Genomic DNA, 19,209 nt, shown 5'->3' on the forward strand with positions numbered 1-19,209 from the left:
AATTGGAACCTCTTAAGACAAATTTCTCTGAGAGTTGACACTATAACAAAAAACATTCAGGCTCTCAGCCTATTTGGACTGGCTGCCTGATGTAAGCTGATACTTTCACCCCCAGCCGGCAGAGACCAGAGAGAATATTCTCACTGATCATAAAACCAAACCTTCAGGACACAGAACAAGACAAATAGGAAAGAAATGGCTGTCTCTGGAAGGGAAAAGATCAATAACAAATATGTACTTCCAAATCAGATTTACACAAAAGACACAATCCAAACAAATGATTTCTTCCTGCTAATCTGAATTTGTGAAGGAAGGGATAAAAAGAAATTCTTACCTTCTATTCTTAACTGGGCACTGTACGTAGAGATCCAGGAGAGATGACCTTGGTTTAAAAAAAAAAAAAAAGCACTGCTGTTGTTGATGATGATTTTTTATCAGCTGTCCCAAGCTCATTTCAGCCACCCCAAACGAGTACCAGAAACTGCAGGAAAGGTGTGATAATTTTTCTCACCCATCATAAGTGCTACGTTTGATCCTCCCATACTAAAGGATAGGTTAACAAGAGAAAAGCATGACAAATGTATTTAATCAAAGTTTTATGTGACACAGGAGGCTTCAGAAATGAAGACCAAAAGACACAGGGAAAACAGTCTATGTTTATGCTTAGGTTTGATGAAGAGTAGGCTGCCACATTGAAATGTGATTAGACAAAAAAAAAAAAAAAAAAAGGCATGATTGAGTGGTAAAAGACTGAGAGAGAAACATAGTAAGGCCTGTCTGTTCAGATTCTTCTGGGTTTCTGTAGAATTCCCTCCTCCAGATATGGGTCAGGACCCCACTGAAATGAGGTTCTTTAAGAGAGAAGAGAAAAGAGTGACCTAAGTTCTATGGCTTGCTTTGGGGAAAAGGGTTCTAATTTCTATGACCCACCTTAGGCAAGAGGAATTCTACCACTCACTTCAAGAGAGAAAGAGAGCAGGAGAAGATCAGAAAGAGACTTTGCTTTTGAGGCTGCTTTTGAGGCCTTCCCATCTCCTTTAGTTCAAAGTACTCAGCATGCCAAAGTGCCATACTTTAGGATATCATTTTCTGAGCCCCAATACTTGGGTCACATATGGTAGCTTCAGCTCCTGACATTAGATTCACATTCAAGGAAAGAAAAATGAGAAACAAATGATGCCAAGCAAATGTGTCCCCTTTTCATAGAAAAGTGAAACCTCCCCAAAACCTTCAGGAGACTTCCATCTACCAAGTGTTAGGCACAGCTGCACACAGAACTAAGCAACGAAGGACACAGAAGCAAGCAATGAAGCTGTGTGGCTACTGTTGGCTCAAGGGAGACTGAAATGTGAGCATCTATCTGGGTGCATTGCTACCGAATCTGGAATTTCATCAGTAGTAAAGGAGTGAATGAATATTAAGTAGGCAGTCAACAATATCTGCCACAGTATTACTTACTGAATCTTCCATGTGCCCAGCTCTGCACTGATAGTTTTATATACATTATTTTATTTACTCCTCACATTTAATACAATAAGCCCTTTTAAAATTAGCAATGATTTTTAATAGATAAGGAGATAGCGACATAAAAAGAAAACTTAGACAACATAATTCAGCTACAAAGTGGTAAAAGTGGGTTTCAGAACCACGTAACTTAACCCTAGAGCTTAGAACTTATTATTGTTGGGTTGATGGGGAAAAGTTACACACCCAGACACACACACACACACACACACACACACACACACACACACACACAAGCTCACTCACTTGTAGGACCTCTGAAAAATTCACTTATACCTATGAGCTGTTATTGTGGCTAGAATACAGTGTGTGAGACCACATGCTTTACCCTTCCTCTGAAATTTCACCCCACAATTCTGGCACCCAACTTTTTGCAAGTGTTTATGTTAAACATTATACCTATCTAAAACATTCCCCCACTGTCCCCCTCAACTGGGCTTCTTGAGTTAGGGATTATATTTTAAATTTCTTAATGTTCACCTCACCATCAGTGCCTTGCCCTTAGTCAACCAAAAAGAGAATGCTGCTAATCAAGTATAAGCAACCAGAATGTGTTTTTAAATTCAAAAGGCCTGAAGTCCTGATTTCCTAGGCATAGGATCTGCTCTTTAGCAGCTTCAAAGGGGTCCTACTGGAGCAAGAAAGAATCATAGGCAGGGGATTCATGTCTGGAGACAGACTTCACAGATACTGTCTATTCTCAGCTAGTTAGTGTCTTTATCTCTTTTCTCTTCCCCATCTCCTTCGGTTCTTCTAATTGTTGGTTTGAGAGTTTAAAATTTAAAGAATACTGCATTTCCTATTATAAACAGCATAATAGGAATACCTGACATTAATGTCTTGGCCTAAGGCCTATGAGGCTTGGAATATGTATCATCACCAAACATCAATAATTTGAGATCTATTCCAGTATAGAATACTGTAAGTATATCAGATATGCTATAAATATAACATATTTATATCTAGAGCTCCCAGAGTCTGAAGCATGTGCCTAGACCTAATACAGATCCAGCAGTGGGTCCACTTACAAAAATTAGATAGTATCTCTGTCTCTGTCTTTTATTAAACATTATGCTTGAGAATAATTTAAGCTCAGTCAGCATCACAGAGTTGATACTATTTATTTGTCCAAAGTTACTTTCAAAAAGTCAGTTTCTACAGAGGTCCACTGGCATTGTCACTTTGCCTGGGAACCTGTGGTCAAGTCATTAGTACCAGTTGTAAGTTGGTGTCCTTGTCTTAATGACACACAAGTATAGAGTACTTCTTTAGTGAGGAGGCTCTAGGCAGAATTCTACTCTTGGATAGAAACTTGGCAATCACCCTGAGAATTCTTAGGAAAGACAATAGCCAAAGCAGAAAAGAAATGGGACAGGTTTGTACTGTAATTAAAATACAGGACTTGGATACATGTGGATTTGAATCCTAATATATATGTACTAGCTGTGTGAATGGGGAAAATTACTTAATCTCTTGAATCTCATAGTTTTCATCTGTAAAACAGGAAGGATATGATACCAATATCTAACAGAAGGGACTTTAAATTAATGTATGCAGTACCTGTTTATGTACCACGGTTAGGCATTCTATAAATGACACTGTTATTTACATGAGAGACACAGGGCAAAAGAATTAACAGAGCTTAACAGAGCATATGCTCATCATAGGAATCTAATCCCAGAGGGACCAGTAGAACCAAGGGAAGGTTTTTCTTACTAAAGATGCTTTCCTCCAAGCTTATCTTATGCCTTGCTATTCTGCCTCTTCAGCTAGAGTAGGCTATTCTGAAATATTCATGTGTTGGCTCCATACTATCCTACCAATAGCTATCTGTCACAGCCCTCATGCCCACTAGGTCTGTGAAACCTTGGTTCCAAGGTAAAAGATAAAAATTCCACCCATGATTTTTTTTTTTGCGCTGTTGGTGAGATAGATCAGAGGGATCAGCTGCATACCTCTCCCACCGTGACAAATAAGACCAATACATTGCCTGTTTGAAGGAGATCAGCATATCTGAAGGAGTCAGAGCCTCTCAGGTCTGCTTTTAAGAAAACAAAGTATTTTCTACCATTATAATTAGCTCCTGAACAAACAGTCTCATCTGCTAGCAATGCCTGCTGAATAGATTGGCTATAAGTTGGTGTAGGGGTGTTTGTGGCAACTCTCATAAGTTTGTAGTTGGGACAGACTCCTGTAACAAAAGACAGATTAACAAGAGAAAAACAAGTAGATTTACAAGTACATGCAGTGCAGATCACATAGAAGAAACGTCAGTGAAAGTTAACTCAAAGCACTGGCTTAAAACTCTGGCTTACACAGGCTTTCAACAAAGCACAATAAATTTTAGAGAAGTAACAGGACAAAGGAAAGCAGCTTAAGGCTTCCAGAGGTAGGAAACTGTGGGAAGGTAAATTTATGAAAATAAACTAATGGAGTAAGGCTTTTTGCAGATTCTCCTGGTGCCATCTCTGGGCTGATAACAGTCTTCAGTAAAGGAGAATTTCTATCCTGTCTTTAGGCAGAAAAGGAGGATAGAGGGAGCTTCTCTCCCTTTGCTGCTTCTTAACTGCCTTTAGTTAAAAAAAATCAGAGGTTACCTTGTCTATGTTAAAGAGTATATTTCAGGGTGACATATTCTGGTTTCCTTTATTGGAACTGGAGTACCTAAGCCTGGTACAATGGAACTGAATAGACAAGGTGAAACTGTCTGATGAGATAATATCATACTGTATTCCATTTCATTGGTCTATGTGTCTATTTCTGTACCAATGCCATGCTGTTTTGGTTACTGTAGCCCTGTAGTATAGTTTGAAGTTGGGTAGTGTGATGCCTCCAGGTTTGTTCTTTTTGCTTAAGATTACCTTGGCTATTTGGCCTCTTTACTGGTTCTATATGAATTCCAAAGTAGTTTTCTCTAATTCTTTGAATAATATCAACAGTTTAATAGGAATAGCATTGAATCCATAAATTTCTTTGGGCAGTATGGCCATTTTCATGATATTGATTCTATCCATAAGCATGGAATGTTTTTCCATTTGTTTGTGTCATCTCTGATTTCTTTAAGCAGTGTTTTGTAGTTCTCCTTGTAGACATTTTTCACCTCCCTAGTTATTTGTATTCCTAGGTATTTTATTCTTTTTGTGGCAATTGTGAATAGTTCATTCCAGATTTGGCTCTCATCTTGACTGTTGTTTATGTTATATTATAAAGACACATGTGTATGTTTGCTGCAGCACTACTCATAATAGCAAAGACATGGAGTCAACCTGGGTGTCCATCGATAATAGGCCTGATAAATAGACACTGTGGAATACTATGTAGCCATAAAAAAGAATGAAATCATGTCCTTTGCAGGGACATGGATGGAGCTAGAGGCCATTATCCTTAGCAAACTAGCATAGCAACAGAAAACCAAATACCACATGTTCTCACTTATAAGTGGGAGCTAAATAATGAGAACACATGGACATATAGATGGGAACAACACACACTGGGGCCTTTTGGAGGGTGGAAGGTGGGAAAAGGGAGAGGATCAGAAATAATAACTAATGAGTACTAGGCTTAATACCTGGGTGACGAAATAATCTGTACAACAAACCCCCATGACACAAGTTTACCTATGTAACAAACTTGCACTTATACCCTGAACTTAAAAGAAGTTTAAAAAAAAATCCTTCAAGAGTATGAAACAACAACTCAAATTTTACTGTTAAGCAGAACGCTGTTTAGCCTAATGATTTTTTGTTTCAAACTCTCCCCCTTGGCTGCTTGAATTAGACTATACATTTTCTCTGTGGTAATCTCACCCTATACCAATCCAAACACAATATGATATGGTTTGTCTGAGTTTTCCTTGTTAGAGGATACATTTGCATGCTGACTTCTTTCACCAAATAGCTGTTGCATTACACAAGTGTGTAAGATCTATCAGTGCATTTCATTAGGAATAAAAGCTCACAGATGGGATTCAGTAATTTTAAATCTAAAGTATTTAACTCTCAAACTCACCTTGCTATTGCACCATGAAGAAGTTGAGAGGGTAGGGAGGAGGCAGAATTTTCATTTCTGTAGAAGAATGTTAAATAGGCAGCTAGAAAGTCACAACCCTGAATAGTACAGTGAATATCTTTGAAAGGAAAACCAATTTTATTTGTTTTACATAAAAATAGATTCAGAGAAGTTTCCAAGAGAGAAAAATTAGTTAACTGATCAAGGCTTAGTTCTGAGTCTTTTGATAGGCTGAGTATACAAAGAATGGGAGCTGACTCTAGATGTCCTGTATACTTTCCAAAGAATACCTCAATATGTCCATTTTCTTCCATTGTGGAAGAAATGTAAACAAAACAGCCACAATTTTCACAGAGCAAATGGAAAGTATTATCTCTTTTCTACAAACTAATAGGCCAACATTACTTCCTTTACATAACAAAGTAAAAATTTTAAAAAATCCTTTATTTCCCTGCATTATAAGGAAAATTGTATTTTTCCTCACAATTGAGCAGCACTTCAGTGACAACCAAGAAAGCCATCCAGGAAGATTAAAGACTGTTCCAGATATCTAATTTCTCAGGATATAGATTTTCTGCAGCCAAAAATTAGATGAACTCCAGGATCACGAAGAAAGCTTTCCAAAGACCCCGTCTTTAGTTGAGTTGACTTGCACAGCATGACATATTAGGATGATTCAATCATTTTAAAATAATAATACTCTCTTAAAGAGAAGGAAACTTCTGATATCATTAGAGCCCCCAGTGTTGCTTTGGTTTTATACTCTTTTCTTTTATTCTTATCTGTAATCTGCTAACCAGTGGGAAGTCAAGAGAACAAAGCCATCTCAGACACTGTGTATCAATCAAGGAATCAGCTTTACTACAATGACAACTCAGCTGGTGGCTTTGAAAGTTTATACCATGAGCCAGCATAAAATGTAATCATCTCAGAAGTCAGAGCATATTATAGAATAGAAAGCTTTGCTTTAGAGCCTGAGAAGATCAGCAGGAAAATATTTCATTGGCATGGTATTGACGATGGTAACATAGATAAAAATCTTCAACTATTTCAAAAGCTGTTTTAATAAACAATTCAGGAAAAATGATGGCCTTATATAACATTTCCATGGGGGGCATAGTCTTGAAGAGTAATGGTGAAATTCAGAACAAAGAGCAGCAGGAATTTTCCTGACAGCATTTGTACATCCTTTCTAGTAAAAGACCTGACTAGCCCCACAGAACTGAAATATCTCTGCAAGAGAAACATTTTTTAAGCCCAAAAGGACTTTTAAAAATACACATTTTCTTTTTTCATTCTTGACAATCCATTGAGACTATTTCTCTCTGTGTCATTGGCTTCATGAAGTAAATGAGTATTGTGGCATTCTGAAGTTCTAGAATCAAGCTTGTTGGAGTTCACTGAGATTGGCACTGATCTTTTGACACTAGCTGGCCGTCTGAGGAAGAGAAAAGCATTCTGAACTGTGCTATGTTCTAAGTACAAAAGCAGAAAGTTGATTATATTTTCTTACTCTCCTAAGTTCCAGTTCCTTTCTATTAAGCAAGAAGTTCCAGTACTCTAGCACACTCTTGCTTGTGAAGCTGTGAGGTTATTATCTGTCAGCATAGTGTAGAAACTAAGATGGTTCACTTAAATGTTTGTCTGTTTTGTCCATTTTTTGAAGCAAAAAGGTTTTTTCCTAAGATCTCCCTTCTAGGTCTATTTCAATCATTGCTGTTGTCAACATTAATGTCATCATTTACCCTTACCAAACATTAATTACATAGGATGTGCTGTGCTAAATATCTTCCATACATAATTTTACTTAATCCTAACAACCACCTTGTGAGGAAGGCAATACCTCTACACTATGTAAAATAGAATTTAGGCTTCCCTAGGATCATCCTGCTAGCAAGTCACAGAGCTGAAATAAGAACCTAGTTTTCCTAAACTCAAAGCTTATCTTCAGGTTTTACACTATACCTTTTACCAAAGCTAAGCTTAAAGCCTTCCTGCAACTTTAATCCATTTCCTTGTTAGAGTTTTGAACTATAGTGTCCAAAATCTCTCATGCAATGCCAGGAAAAGGAAAACTCTCGTCCATTTTAGGCTTACAAGACCGGAAAGAGCTAGTAACTGCAACAATCTAAAAATTATCATATAAATAAAGCATATTGAAAACCTCACCCCCATACTACGTTACAACTGTACTAAACCACTAGTTATGCTAACTGGGTCCTGCTTTACGCTTGCTTGACTATTTGCCTATAATTCCCTTTTTAAAATTTGTAAAATGTCCAGCCTTTCCTTATTCTAATACCTAATATTCATTTTCAAGAGCATATTTATTATCAATGTCACTGAGATTTGCTCCCTCCAAAGCCCTTTGAAAAACGTAGACTTCCTGCATATGTTAGCAGCCTGTGTTTTTTTTGTTGGTGTTTGTTTTTGTCTCTGTGTTTAATGCTGAAGCCTGTTCCTTTGGGACACTTCAAACTCTCTGGTCCATAACCATGTGAACCACCCCTCTGCTTTCTGCTGTAAACAGGAGAAAGTGCTGCAAATAAAAAATTCTTTAAAGTCCCTCTTAAAGTGTGAGCTTAAAACACCTTCCTTCCTACTTACACTATCTCCCTCCTCAAATGAATAAAGAGATAGACACTGTTACAATTTCTATGTTATATGCTCTTATTATTTAACTATTTTAGACTGCACTTCAGGCTGGGCACAGTGGCTCATCCCTTGAATCCCAGCAATTTGGGAGGCCAAGGTGGGACTCAGAAGATTGAGAACAGCCTGAACAACATAGGGAGATCCCGTCGGGAAAAATAACAAAAAAAGAATTAGGCAGGCGTGATGGTGCACACCTGTGGTCCCAGCTACTCAGGAGGCAGAGTTAGAATCATCGCCTGACCCTTGAGGAGGGGGTCAAGGCTACAGAGAGCCATGATCACGCCTCTGCACTCCAGTCTGGGTAACAGAGTGAGACCCTCTGTATATGTGTGTGATACATATACATATATACATACACACACATATATACTGCACTTCCACATCAAAAACTAATTTTATTGACTCATAATTCTTAAATTTGAAAAGGATCCCAGATTGTGTTCCATCTTTTTACGCAGAATTACAAGATATATTTTGGATATCATGTGAAACTTTGAATAGAGAAAGAAAAATGAGTGCTGGCGCTTTTCTACACAGATGTCTATGTAGACATTCTGGTCTACCTTTGGGGCTCTGAGGTCTCCTTACTCCTAGGTGGTTTCTCCTGAGGCCTTTCTCCTTGGCTTGCAGAGGGCTGCCTTCTCATGGTATCCTCACGTGGTCTTTCCTCTGTGCACATGTGCCCTCAGTGTCTCTCTGTGGTTTCAAATTTCCTCCACATTAAGGACACTAGTCAGATTGAATTAGGGCCTCCCCAGTGGACTTTGTTTAACTTAATCAAGATCCTATCTCCAAATGTGGTCATTCTGTTGTACTAGGGATTCAGGGATTCCACATACGAATTCAGAGGGGACACACAATTCAGCACAAAACGCAGCACACACAGACAAAACTTTTTAAATGAGATGAGCAGAACAGGGGGTCAGAAAATTGGGATGGTAATTGAGTACAGTCAAAAAAGAGATTTCAATTGCTTTTTTTTTTTTTCTTTTGAGATAGAGTCTTGCTCTGTTGCCCAGGCTGGAGTGCAGTGGTGCAATCTCAGCTCACTGCAACCTATGCCTCCCAGGTTCAAGCAATTCTCCTGCCTCAACCTCCCAAATAGCTAGGATTACAGGTGCCTATCACCACACCCCGCTAATTTTTGTATTTTTAATAGAGACAGGGTTTCACCATGTTGGCCAGGCTGGTCTCCACCTCCTGACCTCGTGATCTGCCTGCCTCAGCCTCCTAAAGTGCTGGGATTACAGTGTGAGCCACCGCGTGCAGCCTATTGCCTTTTTAAATGAAAGAAATGACTGTTGGGCCGGGCGCGGTGGCTCAAGCCTGTAATCCCAGCACTGTGGGAGGCCGAGGCGGGTGGATCACGAGGTCAAGAGATCGAGACCATCCTGGTCAACATGGTGAAACCCCGTCTCTACTAAAAATACAAAAAATTAGCTGGGCATGGTGGCACGTGCCTGTAATCCCAGCGACTCAGGAGGCTGGGGCAGGAGAATTGCCTGAACCCGGGAGGCGGAGGTTGCGGTGAGCCGAGATCGCGCCATTGCACTCCAGCCTGGGTAACAAGAGCGAAACTCCATCTCAAAAAAAAAAAAAAAAAAAAAAAAAAAAAAAAAAAAAAAAAAAAAAAAGAAATGACTGTTATGTTGTGCGCTGCTGCAATTGATCTGGTAAGGTGGAACAATTACTTAGTGTCACAAAAGAGGATGTTACATGTAACACAATCATATATTATAAGTTATGCTTTTAGGAATTTTCTTCAGAATATATTCTTCCAAATTCTACTTTCAAAGAATGTCAACAGATGCTCTGGGCTAGACTTCTGAATTCACAAATATGTGGAAAATAGAACTATTCACTGTGTTACATAGAGGTGGCTAATGACAGTTGTTTGCAATAAATGATTATTACCACAGGGAGCTACTTGCATCCTTGTACATTTGGATAAGGAAAGCCTGACTTGGAGACCCTTAGAGGCTATAGACACACTCCCCACTGAGGGATAAAACTCCTGGGGAATAAGGTGATTACAGAGAGGGCTGATTGACAATGCATTGCCCACCAGCCTCTGGGAAATGTGAATGTGCTTGCAGCAATACTCTGTGGAAGCACTGCACTCTCTAGACCCATGGTGTTTCCCTACTTTGGGGTCCCAGAGTTTAATGTAAAAATGCGATCCCTGAGGTCGGGCATGGTGGCTCACACCTATAATCCCAGCACTTTGGGAGGCCTAGGCGGTCGGATCATTTGAGGTCAGGAGTTGGAGATCAGCTTGGCTAATATGGTGAAAACCCATCTCTACTAAAAACACAAAAATTAGCTGGGTGTGTTAGCAGGTGCCTATGATCCTAGCTACTCAGGAGGCTGAGGCAGGAGAACCACTTGAACCTGGGAGGCGGAGGTTGCAGTGACCAAAATTGTGCTCCTGCACTCCAGCCTGGGTGACAGAGTGAGACTCTGTTTAAAACAAAAAACAAAAAACCAAAGAAACCAAAGAATATAACCTTTAGCCAGGCACGATGGCTCACACCTGTAATTCCAGCACTTTAGTAGGTGGAGGCAAGTGGATCACGAGGTCAGGAGTTCAAGACCAGCATGACCAACATGGTGAAATCCTATCTCTACTAAAAATACAAAAATTAGTTGGATGTGGTGGCATGTATCTGTAGTCCCAGCTACTTGGGAGATGAGGCAGGAGAATCCTGGGAGGTGGAGTTTGCAGTGAGCCGAGATTGCGCCACTGCACTCTAGCCTGGGCTACAAAAATGAGACTCTGCCTCAAAAAAAAAAAAAAAAAAATGGGATCCCTAATTTTAAGGGACCTGTGTTCTCCCTTCCAACTGTGCCTGCTTTTCACATTTAAATATTTAGCACTATAAACTGCAGGCTTGCTTTCTTCTCATTAAAGGGCTCCACCTGGAAGCCAGTAATGTAATTAAGATACAAGCTAAGTTAAAAAGCCAAAATACAGCTTTATAAAATAAATTAGCATCTATAAACAAAATCTCCATTTGTGAGAGTATCTCCCTCTCTGCACCTAAACCTCTACAAACTTTTAGGATGGAGAAGAAAATGGCTTAAAGTTTACAAAACAAATCTGTTTATATCTAAGTTATGTGCCTTTGTCCTGGGCTCTGCCTCTTTAAAAGTATTTACCTTCGAAGTTTTTCACTAAAAACAAGGGTTACTAACAGTTAACACTGTAACTAATATATATAATTAAAAGTACTAGATCTGAGAGAAACAATTCCATATACAGTGTGTAAGAAAAGCAGGAAGTGTTTTTGATTAAAAAAGATTATAAGAAGACATGACAATGATGTAATATTTTGTTAAAGAAAATGTAATTTTGCCTAATTTGGAAAATTTAAGGATTGTTTTCAATGGAATAAATAAAAAGAATATAAAACAATGTATATAAAGCTGAAAAAAGAGAGTGGAAAATATTGGAAAGGGTTAGAAAGGTTTATAGTAAACTTACCTTGTGTGTTAGTCTGTTTACATGGCTATAAATAACTACCTGAAACTGGGTAATTTATAAAGGAAAAAGGTTTAACTGACTCACAGTTCAGCATGGCTGGGGAGGCCTCAGTAACCCGACCATCATGGCTGAAGGTGAAACGGAAGCAAGGCACCTTTCTCACAGGCGGCAGGAAGGATAAGTGCTGAGCGAAGTGGAAAAAGCCCCTTATATAACAGCCGTATTACCTTGTATTACCGCGTATTCAAACTGATTAAGAATGTATTTGTTTATTAGGTTTTATTACAATTAACTTTAGAATTAGAATACATGACTGTAAAAGTGAAATTTGGGTTTCTCCTTGGAGATTTTCATGTAAGAATAAGAGATAATAAAATATTTTTGTTTACCTTTTGAGTAAGCTACAAACAAAAGAGGGAAAGAGAAGAAGATAGATTCAGTTTGCCTTCTGATGTATTTTGATTGTTTGGAAAATTAAGACCTCTCTATAAAAGAGTAAAGGATTTTGCCTTTCGAATTATCATATTGGCTAAATGAATGACTTATTTTACTGACCTGTGATACTATTTTGTGATATCAAGTTTTTAGACCTTTGATATTTGGCAAACTTTTCAAAATCTTGCTTCAGATTCTAAATTTCATCTTTTTTATCTCAAATAAACAGTTTGGATATTAAGACCCCTGAAAGTCCAAGAGAAATATAATCAGCCTATTAAAATTATATAAGAAACATTGTCAAATATAAAATGATGTCTAATGTTCTGTGGGTCACATGCCCTCTTCTCCTGTCTGCCAGCATGTGAGACGTGTCTTTCACCTACCACCATGATTGTGAGGCCTCCCCAGCCAGGTGGAACCGGGAATCCAATAAACCTCTTTGTTTTATACGTTATATGTCTTTATAAGTAGCATGAAAATGAACTAATACAGTAAATTAGTACCAGCAGAGTGGGGCAAATGTTAAAACATGTTATTAACATGTGTCCCAGAGTTGCATGAAATTCCTAAAATTCTGATGTCTTACTATATGCTATGGTTAATAATTATAATTATTATGATAAATTGTGTGTCACAGAAATAACCAGATTCCCTTGTCAGTTTTGTCTTTAATTATGGTTGTTCTAAGACTTATGTCATTCAAAGCAATTATTGTTTTACTTTGATTCTTCTCAAAAAAAAAAGGATTATAATTAGCTGCAGTCCAAAATTTGCTTTTTTAAAGAAAATCATAGAAAGGATTCTGACAACTTCTGTTGAGTACAGGTTTCTGATAAATTTGGAAATTATACCATTGGACTTGGAAAAAATCTTCTGAGACTTTAATTAAAAAGCTGATCTGTTTATGAGGATTCCTAACCTGATATGAAGCAGAACAACAGTTAATTACATGAGACTGAAATAATAGAGGACTCAACTTTTTTTACTTTTCAAATATGAAACGCACTGATTCTTTTTACATTTTATTTTCCAGAGTCATGAATTTTTATCTGTTGGGCTACTTATAACTTACAATAAATTGGGCAAAGTATGCTTACCCTTGCAAGGAAAATTGAAAGCATATCTTTTTCTCTCCATCTGATTTCTCCAGAATAATATTTTTTGTAGTTTTTTTCAACTTTGACTTTAGATTCAGGGAATACATGTGCATATTTCTTACCTGAGTAACCCAGAAGTTTGGGATACACGTGATCTCATCACCTAGGTGTGAATATTCTTAATTTCTGTCATTAGAGTTATTTGAATAAGTTCTATAACTTATTTGTTCTATTTTACAACAGGACACAATAGAAAACACTGGTTATTTTACCAAGGCTTTGACTGAAATGTCATGTTTTCAGATATGACCAGACTATTTTTAAGAATTGAGGTTGACTTTAGGGAGCTGAGAGAAGGCTCCTTGAAAAGACTGTTATGATACTCCATTTATATAATACAATTTCTTTATAAAATTCCTGTGGTAAGTAAAGAATGTCATTTTCTGATAGGCCAAGGAAACCCGTTATTTTAGAACCTCAAAAAGAGAGGAATTTACCCATTTCATACAGGTATCTGCAGGCATAGATACATTTTTAGCTTGATTCAAGAGGCTTTTAAAAGTCTAACTTAAAATTCTTTTTTTTTATTGAATTTTAGATTTTGGGGTACATGTGAAGAACATGCAAGATTGTTGCATAGGTACACACGTGGCAGTGTGATTTGCTGCCTTCCTCCCCTTCACCTATTTCTGGCATTTCTCCCCATGCTATCTCTCCCCAACTCCCCACCCCCCGCTGTCCCTCCCCTATTTCCCCCCAACTGACCCCAGTGTGTGATGCTCCCCTCCCTGTGTCCATGTGTTCTCATTGTTCAACACCCGCCTATGAGTGAGAACATACGGTGTTTGATTTTCTGTTCTTGTGTCATTTTGAAGAGAATGGTGGTTTCCAGGTTCATCCATACCCCTACAAAGGACACAAGCTCATCATTTTTGATGGCTGCGTAATATTCCATGGTGTATATGTGCCACATTTTCCCTGTCCAGCCTATCATCGATGGGCATTTGGGTTGCTTCCAGGTCTCTGCTATTGTAAACAGGGCTGCAATAAAATTCTTTACGAAAAAAGTCCAGCAAAGCCAATTTTAAAAGAGCCTGTATAGCCAATAACTATTATTGGTGCACACTACTATACAAATAATCAAGCCAAGTATAATAAGACTAAAATAAATTTTGCAATTAATTTGTCCCTATTGTGACTTTGGTAGAAGTTGGAAGCAGGAGAGGGAAAATTATTTTTCTAAAGAAAACTGGAGGGGCGGGGTTAAGATGGTCAAGTCGAAGCAGCAGCAGTTGGAGGCTCCCACCAAGAAGAACAAAAACAGCATGTGAATCCTGCACTGGCAACCAAGGTGATATGGTTTGGCTGTGTCTCTACCCAAATCTCATCTTGAATTGTGACTCTCACAATTCCCTTGTGTTGTGGGAGGAAACTGGTGGGAGATCATTGAATCATGGGGGTGGGTTTTTCCTGTGCTGTTCTTGTGATAGTGAATAAGTGTCACAAGATCTGTTGGTTTTAACAATGGAGCTTCCCTGCACAAGTTCTCTTCTGTCTGCCACTATGTGAGCTGTGCCTTTCACCTTCCACCATGATTGTGAGGCCTTCCCAGCCAGGTGGAAATGTGAGTCCAGTAAACCTCTTCGTTTTGTAAGTTGCCCAGTCTTGGGTATGTCTTTATTAGTAGCATGAAAACAGACTAAAACAGTAAACTGGTACCAGTAGAGGGGGGCACTGCTGGAAAGATACTCAAAAATGTGGAAGCAACTTTGGAACAGGGTAACAGGCTGTTGGAAACAGTTCCAAACTGTTCCAGAAGTTGGAACAGTTTGGAGGGTTCAGAAGAAGACAGGAAAATATGGGAAACTTTGGAAATTCCTAGATACTTGTTGAATGGCTTTGCTCAAAGTGCTGATAGGACTTTGGACAATAAAATCCAGGCTGTGGTGGTCTCAAATGAAAAGAAGGAATTCACTGAGAACTGAAACAGAGGAGACTCCTGTTATGTTTTAGCAAAGAGACTGGCAGCATTTTGCCCCTGCCTTAGAGGTTTGTGGAACTTTGAACTTGAGAGAGATGATTTAGGGTATTTGGCAGAAGAAATTTCTAAGCAACAAAGTATTCAAGAAGTGATGAGTACTGTTAAAGATATTTAGTTTCATAAGGGAAGCAGAGCATAAAAGTTCAGAACATTTGCAGCCTGACAATGCAATATAAAAGAAATCCATTTTCTAAGGAGGAATCCAAGCTGGCTGCAGAAAATTTGCATAAGTAACAAGAAACCAAATATTAATCCTCAAGACAATTGGGACAGCGTCTCCAGAGCATGTCAGAGGGCTTCCTGGGAGCCTCTTCCAGAGGCTAGGAGGGAAAAATCATTTCATGTGCCAGGCCCAGGGCCCCCATGCTGTGTGCAGCCTAGGATCTTGGTGCCCTGTGTCCCAGTTGCTCCAGCCATGGCTAAAAGGGGCTAATGCAGAGCTTGAGCCACGGCTTCAGAAGGTGCAAGCCCCAAGCCTTGGCAACTTCCATGTGGTATTGAGCATGCAAGTACGCAGAAGTCAAGAATTGAGGTTTGGGAGCCTCCGCCTAGATTTCAGAAGACTATGGAAACTCCTGAATGCCCAGGCAGAAGTTTGCTGCAGGAGTGATGCTCTCATGGAGAACCTCTGCTAGGGCAGCATGAAAAAAACAAATTTGGGGTTGAAGCCCTCTCACAGACTCCCTACTGGGGTACCACCTAGTGGAGCTATGAGAAGAGGACCACCATCCTCCAGACCACAGAACCGTAGATCCACCAACAATTTGTAGCATGTGCCTGGAAATGCCACAGACATTGACACTCAATGCCAGCCCATGAAAGTAGCCAGGAGGGAAGCTGTGCCCTGCAAAGCCAAAGGCTTAGAACTACCCAAGACCATGGGAAACCACCTCTTGCATCAGCATGACCTGTATGCAAGATATGGAGAAAAGAGATCGTTTTGGAGCCTTAAGATTTTACTGCCTTGCTGAATTTTGAACTTGCGTGGGGCCTGTAGCCTCTTTGTTTTGGCCAATTTCTCCCATTTGGAATGCCTGTATTTCCCCAATGCCTGTATATCCATTGTCTCTAGGAAGTAACTAACTTGCTTTTGATTTTATGGGCTCGTAGGTGGAAGCGAGTTGCCTTGTCTTGAATGAGACTTTGGACCCTGGACTTTTGAGTTAATGCTGAAATGAGTTAAGACTTTGGGGGACCGTTGGGAAGACATGACTGGTTTTGAAATGTGAGAACTTGAGATTTAGGAGGAGTCAGGCGAAATGTTATGGTTTGGCTGTGACCCCACCCAAATCTCATTCCCATAATTCTCACATGTTGTGGGAGGAACTTGATGGGGAGTAATTGAATCATGTGAGTGGTATTTCCCTTGCTGTCCTTGTGATAATGAATAAATCTCATAAGATCTGATGGTTTTTAAAATGGGAGTGGTTTTAAAAATGGGAGTTTCCCTGCACAAGCTCTCTTCTCTCATCTGCTGCCATGTGAGATGTACTTTTCACCTTCCACCATGATTGTGAGGCCTCCCAGCCATGTAAAACTGTGAGTCCAATAAACTCTTTTTTTTTTTTTTTTTTTTTTNCCCCCTGCTGTCCCTCCCCTATTTCCCCCCAACTGACCCCAGTGTGTGATGCTCCCCTCCCTGTGTCCATGTGTTCTCATTGTTCAACACCCACCTATGAGTGAGAACATGAACATTCCCTTTCTATCAATCCCAGGTCTTTGAACAAACTCAAACAATCTGTCAATCAGAAAATTTTTAAATTTACCTGTAGCCTGAGAGCCCCCACTTTGAGTTGTCCCACCTTTCTGGACCAAAACAATGTACTTTTTAAATGTTTGATTGATGTCTCATGCTTCTCTAAAATGTACAGAACCAAGCTGTACCCCAACCATCGTGGGCACATGTTTTCAGGACCTTCTGAGGGCTATGTCACAGGCCATGGTCACTCACATTTGGCTCGGAATACATCTCTTTACATATGTTACAGAGTTCAGCTCTTTTCTTTTTTTTTTTTTTTTTTTTTTTTTTTTTTTTTTTTTGTAAATTGCCCGGTGTCAGGTATGTCTTTACCAGCAGCATGAAAATGGACTAAGGTATCCAGGTTCTGTCATCAGGACTAATAAGGCAGTTGGCACAACCCTTGGAGAGCAAGGAAAATCAGGGTGGTGCATCGGCCCACCTGGGAGCCACATGGGACAGAGAAGGCCAGCCAAGGGAGGGGGCAAATGAGCATGCTACCCACCTTGGGAAATAGTGCTTTTTCCATGGAACTGTGCCACCTACAGATCAGAAGATCCCACCAGGGAGCCCACACCACCAGGGCCTTTGGCCCCAACCACAGCACCATGCAGGTTCTCATTAGCCACTTGGCTGAAGTTTGCCTAAGACCACCAAGTTCCTGAGGGGAGGGGCAGCCATCATTACTGTTGCTGCCTGCTGTCTAAACCACCTGAGCTCCCTGGAGGATAGGTGGCAGTCATCATTGTGGCTGCCTGAGACAACTGAGCTCCCCAAGGGATGGGTGGACAGCATCACTGCAGCTGCCACCCCCAATCCCGCTTGAAGAAGCCCTGAGAAACATCGCCCCATCACCCCTCTGCACCAGTTTTCTTAATATTCCACTGCCCTCCGCTCTTCATTTCTTTTTCCTTTATATTACTAATATAAAAAGACAGGAAAGAAAGGTCTGACTGTGCCATGATGGCATGGTAACCTCTGTGATCCGCACATACACCCCAGATGAGTTTCTAGAAGAAACGATCAACCCCTGCGGAGCCTAACTAACTCGAGACATTCTCCATTGTTTTTTTTTTTCTTTTTTTTTTTTCCTCTCTATTGTTTCTTATTCCAGCCTCACTTGACAAGGTCATTGGACTTTGTAGCCGACCTTAGACAACTTCGTAACCCCAGACCCTATGACCCCCTCCCAGCTTGCAAATTTAAAACCCGCTCCCAGTTTGCAAAAAACTGCCCTAAACTGTAACTTCTGTAACTTTTCACTGCTTACCCCAAATCTATAAAACCAGCTCCTACTCCTCTGCCCTTTGCTGTCTCTCTTTTTGGACTCAGCCTGCTTGCACCTGGGTGAATAAACAGCCATGTTGTTCACACAAAGCCTATTTGGGGGATCTCTTCATTCAGAGCTGATGTTTTAACAATTTAACTCCAAAGAAAACTATTAAGAATTTCTGTTTCCTGATCCAATTATTTCCCCCAAGTAATTATTTATTGCCCCTAAATAGAATTCCTCTTCTCTCTCCTCCCATAATTTGTTTTACCAGAATCTAAGCCCACCTTTTATCTATAATCTCAAGATGGTATACAAGCTTTGATACCTTATTGTGAGGAGGTCTTCTGCATTCTGAAGGTTCCCATGTATAAATGTTAAATAATTTGTATGTCCTTTCTCCTATTAATTAATGTGCCTCATGTCAGGGATTTTTCATGAGTCTTTAAGGGAGCAAAGACCTTGGCCCTCACAACATCAAGATTCTGTTTCCCAGAAGGGACAGAACCAGTAAACTGCCACCATATCGCTTATAGAATGTTGTTGCTTTAATAAAGTCTTTTTCTTTCCAAGTATGTTTTTCACAACTAGTCTGAAAAAGATAAGTTATTTACTCTGAGGACTAAACTCTGATTTTTTTTTATCTTGCCCAAATTCCTATCTGAGGGGCCTGAGGAGTCATATCATACAAATCATAATTTCTCATTAGATGGGTTATATTTAATCCTATGTATTGTGACTTTCCAGCCTGACTCTGGCATAACATTACAAGACAAGGAAGAAAATCAAAATTTTTTTACCCCTAAACATGTTTATTTGCCATATTTTGAAATGACCCTGCAAAGCTGTTCTTTGTGGAGGGAAATCTGCATCTGTAAAGAATCTCTATTAATATAGCTAGATCTTTTTCTTCCAGACCCTCCCAATCCTAAAGAGATTAACTAAGATCTGAAT

This window comes from Cebus imitator, unplaced genomic scaffold (genome assembly GCF_001604975.1).
Source record: "Cebus imitator isolate Cc_AM_T3 unplaced genomic scaffold, Cebus_imitator-1.0 Scaffold3, whole genome shotgun sequence".
NCBI classification, from domain to species: domain Eukaryota; kingdom Metazoa; phylum Chordata; class Mammalia; order Primates; family Cebidae; genus Cebus; species Cebus imitator.